Source organism: Triticum aestivum, chromosome 6A (assembly GCF_018294505.1).
Source record: "Triticum aestivum cultivar Chinese Spring chromosome 6A, IWGSC CS RefSeq v2.1, whole genome shotgun sequence".
Lineage (NCBI taxonomy): Eukaryota > Viridiplantae > Streptophyta > Magnoliopsida > Poales > Poaceae > Triticum > Triticum aestivum.
In genome coordinates, this window is record NC_057809.1 from 369,857,701 (window position 1) to 369,871,167 (window position 13,467).

Genomic DNA, 13,467 nt, shown 5'->3' on the forward strand with positions numbered 1-13,467 from the left:
TTTTGTGCTTGGTGATCTCAGTGGCGCCAAGTGTGCGAAGCTCATTTGTGATATCACTGAGGTAATCAAACGTGAGCTGGACATTATCATTGTCGTTTCTCTTGAAGCGGTTGCAGAGGTTGCGAAAAACATCAATCCTTGAGTCTCTCTAAGTTGAGACGCCTTCGTTGACCTTAGAGAGCCAGTCCCAGACTAGCTTTGTAGTTTCCAGTGCACTTGCATGTCCGTACTGTCCTTTGGTCAGGTGACCACACATGATGTTCTTGGCAGTCGAGTCCAGTTGAATGAACCTCTTGACATCAGCAGCGGTGACAGCTTCACCGACCTTGGGAACGCCGTTCTTGACGACATACCAGAGGCCGACGTCAATGGCTTCAAGATGCATACACATCTTATTCTTCCAGTAGGGGTAATCAGTGCCATCGAAGACAGGGCACGCAATGCAAACCTTAATTATCCCTGCAGTCGACGTAGCTAAAACTCCAGGTGGTTAAACCGAATCACACAGAACAAAGGAGCACCTTGCTCTGATACCAATTGAAAGTGCTAGTTATTGACTAGAGGGGGGTGATAGGCGATTTTTATGAAAGTCTTCAAAAACAAGAGGTCTTTGAAGAAAACAATGGAAATTAACATATTGATATGCAACGGAAGGTAGACTACACTAGATAAGCCATAGTCAAGAATGCAATGAAGTGAAAGCACCATGACTATGAGCAACTAGGTAGTAAGGATCAGGATGGAAGACAATATGAAGCCAAACATTAAACAATCTTCACACAGTGAAGTCAATCAGATCATACATGCAAACAATGACTTCATGAAGACAAACTCTAAAGTAAAGGAAAGTGAAGGATAGAACCAGTTGCTTGGTGAAGACAAGGATTTGGTAGACCAGTTCTAGTTGCTGTGACAATTATACGTCTGGTTAGGGAGGCTGAGATTCAACTTAGAAGACCGCGTCTTCACCTTATTTCCCTTGAGCTAGGGACACCCAGTCCTCGCCCAATCACTCTGGTAAGTCTTCAAGGTAGACTTCCAAACCTTCACAGACATCGTTCACCGGCAATCCACAATGTCTCTTAGATGCTCAGAACGTGACGCCTAACCGACTGGAGGATTCACAGGCCTCAAGTGTAACAAGTCTTCTGGTCACGCAGATAGAAAGACTTCAGTGATGCCTAACACTCTCTTGCTCTGGGTGTTTAGGTCTTTGTCCTTGCTAGGATCTCTCTCAAATGCTTTAGAGGGGGGTTTCTCTCAAACAACAAAAACCGTGCACTAACTCTGAGCAGCCGCCAATTTATGGTGTAAGGGGTGGGCTATTTATAGCCAGGAGGAAACCCGGCCTGATTTGTCTGAAATGATGCTGGGTCACTAAGGAACTGACACGTGTCCAACGGTCAGATTTCAAACACACGCGGCAGCTTGACTTGGGTTACAAGTAAAGCTGACTCATCCAGCTCTGGATAAGATTTGCTCTCATTATCTTTGCTCGAAGACATAGGATTTTGTTGAGCATCACATCAGTCACTCTGACATTGTTCACATTGACCCGACTTAACAGTACGGTGGTTCCTATGACTCAACAAATAAGAAACAGAAACTACGAAACAAGTATATCTTTGCGCTCCATAGTCTTCACGTAAATGTCTTCTCATATCATAATCTTCACTATGAATATATTCACAGACCACCATTGTCTTCAATGTCTTCACACATTTTTAGGGGTCATCTGTATAGGTAAACCGAATCAATATGGGACTACTACCTATGTTATCCTCCAATTTTCACAAACACATTAGTCCCTCAACCAAGTTTGTCGTCAATACTCCAAAACCAACTAAGGGTGGCACTAGATGCACTTAAAGCTTTTCATCACCGCCTTCGTCAACATCGTTGTTGATGTTCTCATCGTCATCCTCCTTGTTCGACCATTCCTCCTGCTCATCATCATCGTCATCATCTTCTTCATCCGTCTGGTTGTCTTCCGATGACTCGGACGATGGTGTCTCTTCCATGATTCGGATAAAATCAAGGTCAGAGCTCGACGCCGGACTCATGGAAGACGAGCGGCATGATTCCGAGGTTGACCTATCATCGGGCACTAGACTGTTGGCGGAATTGTCATCCTCGCTGTCGCTCGACATGGCTACGGTACATATACAAACCACGAGAAGGCATGATTGTAGAGTGTGCGTAAGTGTGTATCGAGCCGGTCGAGACAAAAAAGATGGTGGAGATTGAAGCAGGGTACGAAGAAAAGAGGAATGACAATTGTAGTGAGGATTGCCAGATTAAATTGGCGCCTTGGTAGGCAATTAGAATCCTGATATAATCAACCGCAATTATTAGTACCCAGTCGCTCCAAATTCCCTCAGTCGCATAGTTCTCAGCCTACACTATACAAAAATGGCTTGCTATTTTCTTCAACCGGTGGCTGCACATTAAGAACAAATTTTTTATCGCAACAAAACAAATTATAACCATAAAACAAAAGGAAGGTTGGTATAAAAGTTAATAGTCTGGCAAATAAATGCACCACCAGAAGTTCAGAAGCTCAGTTCATTTGACTTGACTGTTACATTTTCATGATGTATTGTCCGATGGAGCACCATAACCTTCGCCTTTATTTCTCCTAGGCTCCTGAACAACATAGAAAATGTCTGATAGTCTGGTTTCAAACCATGCATATCTTGACGACATCGAACAATGGCTATCCTTATTTCACAAAGGGTCTCTGTTAGGGAATGACTTGTGTCTGGAGCGCAGATATAAAATTGTTTTGAGCTTCCATATCTTGATCATGAGGCAGTTTGGATGAGATTGCCATAACAACCAACCCAGTATTACGCAGGAACATGCTATTGGCACTATTAGTGGACAGGTACTGACCCACTACAGCAAGAGGTGACATTGCGGTTATAGTTCCCTCATCACCTTCAAAAGGTGGAGGTTCCACCATTTTTTTCATAGCTTGCTGAAAAGTTGAGTTTTTACATTAGTAGTACCAGAACAGAAGATATTAAGGAGGCAGCAAAACCAAACGAAATAGCATTGCTCTATATACAGAACTTATTCTAGTGAACCCATGTGAAATATTAATTGTATTTTACTGCAAAGTACATAATAAAACTAGGTTCTAAATATATGACCATGTACCATGGCTAATGTATTGTCTATTTCTTCACATTGTATTGACATCTAAGGATAAAGAGACAAAGTTTATAATACGGTAAGCATAGTTTGACACCATTCATATCACAAAACAACTGAGAACAGACAAACAGGCAATTGTAACATTGTGTGGGCAAGTCCAGCACAGAACTAGATTACAGATCAACATCAAAGGAACATCACTCCTCTCTTTTAAACCATGTAAGATGCAATGATACGCTAAGACAATTGTGTACAAAATTGTAAAGAGTAATAGACATTGGCTACAAACCATGCAGTTCAATGCACAAGTCAGAGTAAGTAGTAGTTAAAAGGCATGAGGATTAAGGACTTACAACAGCGGCTTTGACTGGTGTAGTCATGCCCTTCATCTTGCTGGTGTGACAGTCCTTGAAGATTTCTACAGCATTTAGTTCAGGTACTTTTTGGTCCTTGCGGGCTTTCCTCTACATTTGGAACAAGTCAATATAGATATTATAATATGGTATAGTTAAAAGAGTGAAACAACAGCTAATTACAAGAGCCTCGCAGTGTGCAATATTGCTACGAGTTCCTGTCGTCTATTGGAATTTCACTTTCGTACGGTTGGCCTTGTTCTTTGAACTGTTCACCTACAAGAAGATAGAATTGTGAGGCACATGCATAAATAGGAGTTCAACATGTGATCTGATCACATATATATAATGTACCTGATACTTTGGATCAGACCGGTGTTTAACGAGGCCTCTCCAGTCTTCATCCGATATATATTTTCCACTAGAGATGTTTGGGCCATTTCACAGTTAGCCTTGCCTTCAAAGTGAGTTTTCCTCAAGTTATACCGATACTGTCGTAGAGAAGACTTGAAAACATGTGTGCAAGCTTGTCTGGTTGCATCATCTTGGCTATCCAACTTGAACCTCATCTGTTGAAAATTATAGGAGTCTCATTATTAGCAACCTAGAAAGTATGGGACAGAGGAAGACGATATTACTAGTTTCCATACATAACCATACTTACAGATAAATGGTCGAGGAAGGTGTTGGACTAGGTTTCATCTTTGTCATTCCTGTACGTAATCCATGTTGGGAGGATACGTACATGACACCTAACGGCAACCGCTGCCTCTGATAGGAACTTGGCTGACTCTGTAGCATCATGCCGCCTTTTTAAACCTGCCTCAAAATGGATCTCGATTCTTCCTCCTCTAGATTTAGTTAACCTATCGAGCATTATCCTTGATGTTTGTTTCCTCTTGCGCCTAGGTGCTAGTCCAGCAACGAACATAGGAAGTGTTACTGTACATCAAACTGTGATACGACATATAAAGAAGCATGCAACTGTAACTTGACTCCAACAACTACCTTCTTGCTATTGAAGCTCACAAAGTTCATCTGATCTTGCCAACTCATCTTATGTCAAGAGTGCTTCGGAAGTGGTGTCAGGTGGCAAGGGAGCTTGGGAACGTGCTGCTAGCTGAGTTGTCGAACGAGTAACTCATGCAACTGGTGGTACTATGGAAGGTGTTGCAACAACTAGGGATGTCTTTGCTAGTTTGGTGGCAGCTACTGGTTTCTGTTTGGCTTGTTCTGCAACTCGTGTAGCACGCGATACACCATTTGGACAATTTTCTGTGGGACTTTGACCTTCTATTGCACCATCAGTACCAGCAGAATCTGCGGGATTATTCCGTTTCCGTGTGTCCTTAGTACTAAAACCATCCCCTGTTATTTTTTGTTCCTTCCCATTTCTCTATGCTATGTTAAGTCAAACCGACAATAAAGAGGAATAACAATTTAGTTCTACGGAACAAATTGATGAGTCATACAGACGAAATGAACTATGATGTTAGACAACCACATGATAGGAGTATGTAATATGTACGAAAAATAGTACAACATGAGATAATCAGAACTATGATGTGTAAACTAAGCAGAAGGCGTTTCACTAAATTAGAAGCAAAGCAATGGAAGGTAGACACCATATGAAAGATGCTACAAATCTCGCTCTGCCAAGTTAACAATGTCTCATCATAACTAGCGTTTAAACAAATGTGAAGCAGTACAAGAAATAAATCATATGCAAGATGCAAACAACATCACACTACCAAGTTAAAGGTATCTCATCATTAGTGCCATTGCATATTAACAACATTGAATATTCACAACTTATGATGTGTAAACTAAGCAGAAGGCATTTCAAAAAATCAGAAGCAATCAAAGCTAGACACCATATGAAAGATGCAACAACTATCACTCAACCAAGTTGAAACTGTCTCTTCATAAGTGCCATTTCAACAAATTATAAGTAGTACAAGCTAGAAAAGAATGCGAGATGTAAGGCAAACACATGATACCAGGATGGAATATGTACAAAAAATAGGACAACATGGCATATTCACAACTATTTGTGTAAATTAAGCAGAAGTCATTTCAACATATAAGAAGCAATGCAAGCTAGACATTGTATGCAACATGCAAGACAATATCACACTCCCAAGCTAGAGAAAGCACCTGCGATGCCGATTTCGCCGGAAGACCGCCATCAGTCCCTGCCTTATTTTTTTCCTTCTGGCTTCTTAGTTTTATTGCCTTGTCAATTCAAACACACAAGAAAATGAATATAAATTCACTTCTCAAAACTCATTGATGCAGGATGCTGACGAGCACTACTTTAATGTAAGGCGGCCGCATGATAGGAGGATTGAATGTGTAACAAAAAAGGACAGCATTGCATATTCATAGCTATGATGTGTAAACTAAGGAGAAGGCATTTCAACAAATTAGAAGCAATGAAATCTAGACACCATATGAAAGATCCAATGAATATCACTCTACCAAGTTAAAACCGTCTCGTCATAAGTGCCATTTCAACAAATTAGAAGTAGTACAAGCTAGAAAATAACGCTAGATGTAACTTATATGACACTCCCAAGTCAAACGTGTCTTATGATAAGTGATTGTTGAAGGTTACACAACAGTAGTACTTTCATGTAAAAAATGGTGTGATAGACATATATTGTATGTTCTAGAAATAGGAACACGTGTCTTATTCACAAGTATAATGTGTAAAGTAAGCAGAGGGAATTCAACAAAATTAGAAGCAATACAAGCTAGACATCATAAATAACATGCAACCACATATAACAGTGCCAAGTTAGAGGGAGCACCCGTGATTGTGCACTAGGGGAGACGTGCTCATCATCAACATAGCTATGTTGAGTGTCTATGCATGTGTTGTCTTGCAAATCATCTTGGGGGGGTGGAGGAGTAGAATCTGTAGAGCACCTCCATTCGGAAGGAGCACCTTTATCCGCTTCCTTACTAACTTCCTTCCGCTTTATTGATTTTAAATTGTCAAGTAAAACCGACAAGAAAAAGCAATAAAATTCACTCTTCAGAACTCATGCATGCGTGATACTGACAATCACTACTTTGATGTAAGGCAAACACATGATAACCGGATGGAATATGTACGAAAAATAGGATGGCATGGCATATTCACAACTGTTTGTGTAAACTAAGCAGAAGCCATTTCAACAAATAAGAAGCAATGCAAGCTAGACACCGTATGCAACATGCAAGACAATATCACACTGCCAAGCTAGAGAAAGCACCTGGGATGCCGGTTTCGCCGGAAGACCGCCATCAGTCCCTGCCTTATTTTTTCCTTCCCGCTTCTTAGTTTTATTGCCTGGTCAATTCAAACCCACAAGAAAAATGAATAAAAATTCACTTTTTAGAACTAATTGATGCAGGATGCTGACGAGCACTACTTTAATGTAAGGCGACCACATGATAGGACGATTGAATGTGTCACAAAAAAGGACAGCATTGTATATTCACAGCTATGATGTGCAAACTAAGGAGAAGCCTTTTCAACAAATTAGAAGCAATGAAAGCCAGACACCATATGAAAGATGCACCGAATATCATGCTACCAAGTAAAAACTGTTTCGCGTCATAAGTGCCATTTCAACAAATTAGAAGTAGTACAAGCTATAAAAGAATGCGAGATATAACCTATATCACACTCCCAAGTCAAACGTGTCTTATGATAAGGGATTGTTGCAGGTTACACAACAGTAGTACTTTGATGTAAGAACATGGTGTGATAGACAGATATTATGTGTTCTAGAAATAGGAACACGTGTCTGTGTAAAGTAAACTGATGGAATTCAACAAAATTAGAAGCAATACAAGATAGACATCATACATAACATGGAACCACATATAACAGTGCCAAGTTAGAGGGAACACCTTTGATGGTGCACAAGGGGAGACGTGCTCATTATCAACACAGCTACATCGAGTGTTTATGCATGTGTTGTCTTGCAAATAATCTTGGGGGTTGGAGGAGTAGAATTTGTAGAGGACCTCCATTTGGAAGGAGCACCTTTATCCGCTTCCTGCTAATTTCCTTCCGCTTTATTGACTTTGAATTGTCAAGTAAAACCGACAGAAAAAGCAATAAAATTCACTCTTCAGAACTCATTCATGCATGATACTGACAATCACTACTTTGATGTAAGGCAAACACATGATAACCGGATGGAATATGTATGAAAAACAGGATGGCACGGCATATTCACAATTGTTTGTGTAAACTAAGCAGAAAGCATTTCAACAAATAAGAAGCAATGCAAGCTAGACACCGTATGCGACATGCAAGACAATATCACACTGCCAAGCTAGAGAAAGCACCTGGGAAGCCGGTTTCACCGGAAGACTGCCAGCAGTCCATGCCTTATTTTTTCCTTCCTGCTTCTTAGTTTTATTGCCTGGTCAATTCAAACCCACAAGAAAAATGAATAAAAATTCTCTTTTAAGAACCAATTGATGCAGGATGCTGACGAGCACTACTTTAATGTAAGGCGACCACATGATAGGATGATTGAATGTGTAACAAAAAAGGACAGCATTGCATATTCACAACTATGATGTGCAAACCAAGGAGAAGGCGCAAGAAATTAGAAGCAATGAAAGCCAGACACCATATGAAAGATGCAACAAATATCACTCTACCAAGTTAAAACTGTCTCACGTCATAAGTGCGATTTCAACAAATTAGAAGTAGTACAAGCTAGAAAAGAATGTGAGATATAACCTATATCACACTCCCAAGTCAAACGTGTCTTATGATAAGTGATTGTTGTGGGTTATACAACAATAGTACTTTGGTGTAAGAACATGGTGTGATAGACAAATATTGTGTTCTAGAAATAGGAACACGTGTCTTATTCATGAGTATCATGTGTATAGTAAGAAGATGGAATTCAACAAAATGAGAAGCAATACAAGCTAGACATCACACATAACATGCAACCACATATAATAGTGCCAAGTTAGAGGGAGCACCTTTGATGGTGCACTAGGGGAGACGTGCTCATCATCAACACAGCTACGTTGAGTGTCTATGCATGTGTTGTCTTGCAAATCATCTTGGGGGGTTGGAGGAGTAGAATCTGTAGAGGACCTCCATTTGGAAGGAGCACCTTTATCCGCTTCCTTGTTAACTTCCTTCCACTTTATTGATTTTGAATTGTCAAGTAAAACCGACAAGAAAAAGCAATAAAATTCACTCTTCAGAACTCATTCATGCATGATACTGACAATCACTACTTTGATGTAAGGCAAACATATGATAACCGGATGGAATATGTATGAAAAACAGGATGGCATGGCATATTCACAATTGTTTGTGTACACTAAGAAGAAGCCATTTCAACAAATAAGAAGCAATGTGTGGCACCCCGGCTTAGAGAAAACTGGAATGCCCCGTCTTCCAGCCCAGAGATCGAGGTGAAGTCTTCTGGAATACGGCACTGCTTAGTATAGAACAAACCAGCTCTCTATTACAACACGAATATGAATACAAGTGTTCTGATATTGCAATGAATAACATTGGCACGGCAACATTACGCCAACCACGGTTGCTCTATACACACAACATAACAACTCGAATCAGCGGAACAACTACTGGCAGCGGAACAACGAACGGCGATGATGGACTCCAATCTGCACGGACTCTGGCTGGAACGTTTATCCTAGCTCGCGAACACACGAACATCACCAAACAAGCAAGCAATCTAGGCACGACCTGCAAACACGGCATGACATGCCAGGTCAGTACATTGAATGTACTTGCAAGTTCACGATAACCAGAAGCATTCAAGACAAACAACAACATGGCAATTACAGGTTAATCAGGAATTATCATGTGATCATCAGGATAACATGGCATGAACAATAGGAACATAATACTGCTAGAACAATATGATGATACTAGCATGTCACATGATGACACTACATGCACCATTTATTCTGCTCGAGTTACCTCGTAACCATCACATGCATCACTTACCAACCTCGGACATTACACGATCATCTCATGATCAAATCAAGCTTGGTATAAACAATACCGTAGTAATCTTCAAATGACCACAAGGAGCTTTATCTCATGGATATCCAACAGCTCGGTATCCTCGATACCACGGTGATCATTCCGGCGATCACGAGCATGACCAACACTTGGTCTCAAACAGTGATCCTTCCGGCGATCACAACCAACTTATCTTATCCTCAAACCGGGGTTGTTATTTAGCACATTATTATTATTGTTGTTGACTCATAGTGTGACCGACACGAACTGGGCCCTTATCCACAGGCGCGGCTATCGATAGATTTAATATACACTCTGTAGAGGTTAGTACACTATACCCACACTACGGAACCCATGGCCTTGCACTCCCATTCGGGTGGACCAATGGCATTCCAACAAAACCGATCTATTGTCATGACACTCTCCCGGCCACTCCGACCCACTCCCAACTAGGCTAGTCGTGGGTGGCCCCGTGTCTACCAAAGACACAACGACCACCATCGTGGCCAAACGTCCCTCACGGGACCATCCCTCACGGGGACCGGATCCATAATAACAACAACGGGCACACAGGGTTATGTCTGCTTACTCGGCCAGGGTACCGCACGCCCATAACCTTCCCTAGTTGGAGGCACCGGCGAGAGGCACGACAATAGACCCAGTTAGTGAAGGAAATATGCCCTAGAGGCAATAATAAAGTTATTATTTATTTCCTTATATCACGATAAATGTTTATTATTCATGCTAGAATTGTATTAACCGGAAACATAATACATGTGTTAATACATAGAAAAACAGAGTGTCACTAGTGTGCCTCTACTTGACTAGCTCGTTGATCAAAGATGGTTATGTTTCCTAACCATAGACATGAGCTGTGATTTGATTAACGGGATCACATCATTAGGAGAATGATGTGATTGACTTTACCCATTCTGTTAGGTTAGCACTTGATCGTTTAGTGTGTTGTTATTGCTTTCTTCATGACTTATACATGTTCCTATGACTATGAGATTATGCAACTCCCGTTTACCGGAGGAACACTTTGTGTGCTACCAAACGTCACAACATAACTGGGTGATTATAAAGGTGCTCTATAGGTGTCTCCGAAGGTACTTGTTGGGTTGGCGTATTTCGAGATTAGGATTTGCCACTCTGATTGTCGGAGAGGTATGTCTGGGCCCTCTCGGTAATGCACATCACTTAAGCCTTGCAAGCATTGCAACTAATGAGTTAGTTTCGGGACGATGTATTACAGAATGAGTAAAGAGACTTGCCGGTAATGAGATTGAACTAGGTATTGAGATACCGACGATTGAATCTCGGGCAAGTAACATACCGATGACAAAGGGAACAACGTATGTTGTTATGCGGTTTGACCGATAAAGATCTTCGTAGAATATGTGGGAGCCAATATGAACATCCAGGTTCCTCTATTGGTTATTGACCGGAGACGTATCTCAGTCATGTCTACATAGTTCTCGAACCCTTAGGGTCCGCACGCTTAACGTTTCGATGACGGTTATATTATGAGTTTATATGTTTTGATGTATCGAAGGTTGTTCGGAGTCCCGGGTGTGATCAAGGACATGACGAGGAGTCTCGAAATGGTCAAGACATGAAGATTGATATATTGGAAGCCTATGTTTGGATGTCGGAAGTGTTCCGGGTGAAATCAGGATTTTACCGGAGTACCGGGAGGTTATCGGAACCCCCCGGGGGCTTAATGGGCCTTAGTGGAAATAGAGGGCAGCAAGGGGAGTGTGGGGCGCGCCCCCCAAGGCCCAAACCGAATGGGTTTAGGGCAAGGCGGGCCGGCCCCCTCTTTCCTTCTCCCCCTCTCTCTTTCCTTCTCTCGAATCCTATTCCAACTAGGAAAGGGGGGAGTCCTAGTCCCGATGGGAGTAGGACTCCTCCTGGCGCGCCCTCTCCCTGGCCGGCCGCACCCCCCTTGCTCCTTTATATACGAGGGCAAGGCGGGCCGTGTGCGGTGCCCCCCTCCACCATAGTCCACCTCGATATTGCTGTAGCGGTGCTTAGGCGAAGCCCTGCGTCGGTAGATCATCAACATCGTCACCACACTGTCGTGCTGACGAAACTCTCCCTCAACACTTGGCTAGACCGGAGTTCGAGGGACGTCATCGGGCTGAACGTGTGCTAAACTCGGAGGTGCCGTACGTTCGGTACTTGATCGGTCGGATCGTGAAGACGTACGACTACATCAACCGTGTTGTGCTAACGCTTCCGCTTTCGGTCTACGAGGGTACGTGGACGACACTCTCCCCTCTCGTTGCTATGCATCACCATGATCTTGCGTGTGCGTAGCAATTTTTTTGAAATTACTACGTTCCCCAACAGTGGCATCCGAGCCTGGTTTTATGCATAGATGCCATATGCACGAGTAGAACACAAGTGAGTTGTGGGCGATATAAGTCATACTACTTACCAGCATGTCATACTTTGGTTCGGCGGTATTGTTGGATGAAGCGGTCCGGACCGACATTACGCGTACGCTTACGCGAGACTGGTTCTACCAACGTGCTTTGCACACAAGTGGCTGGCGGGTGTCAGTTTCTCCAACTTTAGTTGAACCAAGTGTGGCTACGCCCGGTCCTTGCGAAGGTTAAAACAACACCAACTTGATAAACTGTCGTTGTGGTTTTGATGCGTAGGTAAGAACGGTTCTTGCTAAGCCCGTAGCAGCCACGTAAAGCTTGCAACAACAAAGTAGAGGACGTCTAACTTGTTTTTGCAGGGCATATTGTATGACATGATCATGTTTTGTAACCGAGTTATCGGCAACTGGCAGGAGCCATATGGTTGTCACTTTATTGTATGCAATGCAATCTCCCTGTAATGCTTTACTTTATCACTAAGCGGTAGCGATAGTCGTAGAAGCATAAGATTGGCGAGACGACAACGATGATACGATGGAGATCAAGGTGTCGCGCCGGTGACGATGGTGATCATGACGGTGCTTCGGAGATGGAGATCACAAGCACAAGATGATGATGGCCATATCATATCACTTATATTGATTGCATGTGATATTTATCTTTTATGCATCTTATCTTGCTTTGATTGACGGTAGCATTATAAGATGATCTCTCACTAAATTTCAAGACAAAAGTGTTCTTCCTAAGTATGCACCGTTGCCAAAGTTCGTCGTGCCTAGACACCACGTGATGATCGGGTGTGATAAGCTCTACGTCCATCTACAACGGGTGCAAGCCAGTTTTGCACACGCAGAATACTCAGGTTAAACTTGACGAGCCTAGCATATGCAGATATGGCCTCGGGACACTAAGACCGAAAGGTCGAGCGTGAATCATATAGTAGATATGATCAACATAGTGATGTTCACCATTGAAAACTACTCCATTTCACGTGATGATCGGTCATCGTTTAGTTGATTTGGATCACGTGATCACTTAAAAGATTAGAGGGATGTCTTTCTAAGTGGGAGTTCTTAAGTAATATGATTAGTTGAACTTAAATTTATCATGAACTTAGTCCTGGTAGTATTAGCATATCTATGTTGTAGATCAATAGTTGTTCCTAGAGAAAACTAAGTTGAAAGATGTTAGTAGCAATGATGCGGATTGGATCCGTGATCTGAGGTTTATCCTCATTACTGCACAGAAGAATTATGTCCTTGATGCACCGCTAGGTGACAAACCTATTGCAGGAGCAGATGCAGATGTTATGAACGTTTGGCTAGCTCAATATGATGACTACTTGATAGTTTAGTGCACCATGCTTAAACGACTTAGAATCGGGACTTCAAAGACGTTTTGAACGCCATGTACCATATGAGATGTTCCAGGAGTTGAAGTTAATATTTCAAGCAAATACCTGAGTTGAGAGATATGAAGTCTCTAACAAGTTCTATAGCTAAAAGATGGAGGAGAATAGCTCAAGCAGTGAGCATGT